Consider the following 4,678-nt stretch of genomic DNA (forward strand, 5'->3'; position numbering starts at 1 on the left):
CGAACCCTCTCATGTGTCCAGATTTTTAAAAAGCAATGAATGGCCACCATCTCTGGTAAAAACTCACCCACCATGCATCTGATAATACACTGAACTTATCCAGATCCAAGACCTTTATCATAATAATATAATAATCTTTGTCAAAAGTAGGCTTACATTAGCACTGCAATGAAAGTTACAGTGAAAAGCCCTCGTCGCCACATTCCGGCACCTGTTCGGGTACACAGAGGGAGAATTCAGAATGTCCAAATTAGCTAACCGCATGTCTTTCAGGACTTGTGGGAAGAAACCGGAGCACCCGGAGGAAACCATGCAGACACGGGAAGAACTTGCGGACTCCGCACAGACAGTGACCCAAGCCGGGAACCGAACCAGGGATCCTGGCACTGTGAAGCAACAGTGCTAACCATTGTGCTACCATAACCACCCAAAACCTCCAGCCATGCAGATGTCTTGGGTGGTTGAGGGAGATCTCCAGTGAGTAATATTAGTCTCCTGGCTATTAAGGATGCGAAGGCAAGAACATCCACCTTCACTCCCGATAGAAAGATGGGGAGTCTGAAAGCCCCAAATATTGCAACCAGCAGGCAAGGTTCTAGGGTTGTCTGCAAGAACGTGGATATTGTATCGAAAAAGGAGGCCCACTATCTAGCAATCTTAGGACAAGACCAAAACTCATTCATGTGGTTAGCAGGCGTAAGTGAACAGCGGTCACACTTGTTCTCCACATCTTGAAATAAATCCACTCATCCTTCTCTTTGTCCAATGTGTCTACATCGTACTTTGAACTCAATCAAACTCAGTCTGGCACAGGATGAAGTGGAGTTCACCCCGGAGGGCATCTCTCTAAATCTCCTCCGTGAGCAAAAGGCCTAGCTCCTCTACCATTTCTGTATACTCTATCCAAAGGGGTAGGATCTGAATTGAGGTTGCACAGATTAGAAATTGACCGTCTCCCCTGCAGTGCCAAGGCGAACACTTTTTCCATGCAGGAAGGAGGGGCCGGGGAAGGAAGAAAAGAACTTACTCTGGGAAATCCCGAATTTGAAAAAAGAAAACGGTTGGGATCATTCAAATTATATCGTCTTGTGAGTTCTTCAGGCTAAACTGCCTCCATCAAGATCTAATTCATAATATAAGAGTAGATCATCCGCGTATAGTGAGACCCAGTGTTCCTCTCCCGCACGGTGTTTCCCCTGCACTCCTCCAATGACCTCAACGCTATCGCCAGTGTTCATTACCATCGCAAAAAGCGATGGAAAAAAGGGGCCAGCCGTCTAGTGCCTTTCTCTAGCGGAAAGTATTCAGAGGTCATATATGTGCGGATGTTGGCTTTCAGAGCGTTGAACATCAGACAAACCCAGGAAGAGAATTTGGGGCCAAATCTGAATCTATCCAAGATCTCGAAAAGGTAATTCCCGGCCACCCTATAAAATGCCTTCTCTCCATCCAAAGATACTATAACTTCAGGTTACCCAAGCAGATGAGGGGGAAAGGACAATGTTCCAATAGAAATCGGGCATTGGCCGTAACTGCCTATCATTCATAAAGCCTGTCTGATTGTCCAATATTATAGTTGGAAGACAGGGCTCCATCCGTGTTGCCAGGATTTTTGCCAGTAGCTTAACATCAGCATTAAATGGGTCCAGAAGACCCACTCTCTACTGTGTTCTTGCCCTCTAAAGAACACCATGATTATGGCTTGGGCAAGGGATGAGGGTAGTGATCCCTCAGACAGTGAATCATTGAACATGTCCAAAATTAAAGCTATTAGTCGCTCTGAGAACCTCTGAAAAAATTCAGATCGGAAGTTGCAAGGACTAGGGCTTTGCTGGATTGCTGCTAAACCGATGAATTTCTGTATTTCTTTTGGGCTAAAGGGGGATTCCAGTTCCTGCTTCCTGATTCCTCAATGGTCGGGATGTGTAAACCACCTGGAAACCACGTGTGAGGTATCTGGAGGAGGCTCTGACTCACCTCACTGTAAAATGTAACTGAAAGTGGCATTTACCTGGAGTGGCGGATACTAGGTTACCTTCTTTGCTCTGAATCTGAAGGATGCTTCTTGAGTTGATGCACAAGAAGATGACCCGCCTTCTCCCCATGTTCATAGAAGGCGCCCCTAGAACGTCGTATCTGATGCACGCTTTCTTCATGGGAATCAATTCAAAATTGAAGTTGCAAGTTTTTTCTATGCATCAGTAAGTCCGGCCATTGGGGAAAAAGAATATTGCCGGTCAACCTCCAAGATGCAGTCCACCAGCCTTTGTCATTCCACTCCTTTTTCACAATGCGAGCTTTATATGAGATTATTCTGCCCCCACCCCCTACCCCCCCCCCCCCCCCCTTATGACAGCCTTTAGGTTTCCCAGAGTGTTGATGGAGAAATTGAGTCAGTTTTGCTGAGTTTGATGAAGTCTGCTATAGCAACAATCGCTCACAAAATTTGTCATCAGACTCTAAAGTGGTGTGTGGCTCAGGCGACGAAATCAAAGCAAAATTCAATAAATGAGCGGCATTGGCTGAGATGACAATAGCGAGTACTCGGCTGCTCTTACTGTGGGGAGGAGGGATTTGACAACAATTTAAAAATCTATTTGGCAGTAGGCACAGTGAACATGGGGGAAAAAAAAGAAATTTTTTTACTGGTTGGACGCAAAAGCGCTGCGGGTCAACCCCTCCAATCTTATCCATGAAAGAGGTCAGTGCCCTGGAGATCCCACTTTGGGACCAGGATTTGGACATAGAGTGGTCTAGTTTAGGGTCCGCGGCGCAGTTTAAGTCTTCTCCCAAAAATTATCCAATGTGAGGCTAAATTGGGGAGGACATTCACTAGGGAGTTTATGAAGCTTGCGATGTCCCAATGGGAACATGTTGGATTTGGATTTTGTTTATTGTCACGTGTACCAAGGTACAGTGAAAAGTATTTTTTCTGCGAGCAGCTCAATAGATCATTAAGTATATGAAACGAAAAGGAAATAAAATAAAATATATAACAGGGCAACACAAGTTACACAATGTAACGACAGAAACACCGGCATCGGGTGAAGCATGCTGGGTGTAGTGTTATAGAGGTCAGCCCATAAGAGGGTCATTTAGGAGTGTGGCAACAGCAGGGAAAAGCTGTTTTTGCGTCTGTTCGGGCGTGCTCTCAGACTTTTGTATCTTCTGCCCAATGGAAGAAGTTGGAAGAGTGAGTAAGCCGGGGGAGAGGGGTCTTTGATTACGCTGTCCGCTTTCACCAGGCAGCAGGAGGTGTAGATGGAGTCAATGGGTGGGAGGCAGTTTCGTGTGGTGGACTGGACTGTGTTCACGACTCTCTGAAGTTTCTCACGGTCTTGGGCCGAGCAGTTGCCATACCAGGTTGTACTGTATTGCAGCCAGATAGGATGCTTTCTATGGTGCATCTGTAAAAGTTGGTAATTCACCAAATATTGGCATATTGAGAGCTGGCATGTTCACCAAAAGCACCGGAGTATTTTCAAGTGAACCACAGATGATAATGTAGCTCCAATTGGGGACATCCGGGAGGGGAATGGAGGAGGGAGATGTTTATAGATGGTAGTCTGATGTTGTCTATTAATTTGTGTATGTACAGTCATTGAACAAGAACAGGCCGCTGTGCTGGTGGGATCTCCTCACCGTGGCGTTGCATGATTCCTTGCTTGCTGAACTACAGGTATAATGGCTGACCCCTGTGGAAGAGGCCATATAACCTGGAACATGAGGGGTTTGAATGGACCAGTGAATCGGGCACATTTGAACAATTGGTCTAGACCCAAGTGTTGTGTTTCTACAGGAGATCAACTTGCAGGTAAGACTTCGCAAAAAATTAGGTAGGACGTGTCTTTCGCTCAGGCTTTAATGGTAGGGCCAGAGGCACGACAGTACTATTCCATAAAAAAAGTTTACTCTGGCCCGGATTAAATGGGGTTTGCCATTTCGTTCATTAATTGTCTATATTTTTATGTCCCTAACCCATCAACCCCCAACAAAAACATGAAATTTGTATAAAGCACAAACTCTCTACACTTCAGTCTAAGCATCCCCATGCCAGGTGTTTGCGAGTGGGAGCAGCAGAATACCTACACTTGTAACATCTCTTCACTAGATCCATTTTCAACGATAGCTGAGAGGCTCTCCAACTCCGATATTAAAACTTGAGGAAACTCCCAATGTCTGCAGGAGTCTATGTGAAGTCTGCACATTCTCCCTGTGTCTGCGTGGGTTTCCTCCGACAGGCGCTGTAATGTGGCCATGACCAGGATTTTCGCAGTAAGTTCATTGCAGTGTTAATGTAAGCCTACTTGTGACACTAATAAGATTATTATTATTCTGATTAAAATTTGTCAGTATATGTCGCCACATTTGTCTCCCCCTAGCTAGTCTTGTGTCTAAGAGTGTGCATCAAGGGATTTTCACAGTAACTTCATTGCAGTGTTAATGTAAGCCTACTTGTGATACTAATGATTATTATTGTGATGTGGAATTTGTGCATTCTCACCGTTGTCTGCGTGGGGTCTCAACGGCACAATCCAAAGATATGCAGAGTAGATGGATTGGCCAAATTAAATTGTCCCTTAATTGGAAAAATTAAAAAATTCACTTATAACAATCCAGTGACAATGAAAGCACAGTAAGATCAATATATACAACAGCATAATAGAAAAAACACATC

The sequence above is a fragment of the Scyliorhinus canicula genome, chromosome 17, assembly GCF_902713615.1.
Source record: "Scyliorhinus canicula chromosome 17, sScyCan1.1, whole genome shotgun sequence".
Lineage (NCBI taxonomy): Eukaryota > Metazoa > Chordata > Chondrichthyes > Carcharhiniformes > Scyliorhinidae > Scyliorhinus > Scyliorhinus canicula.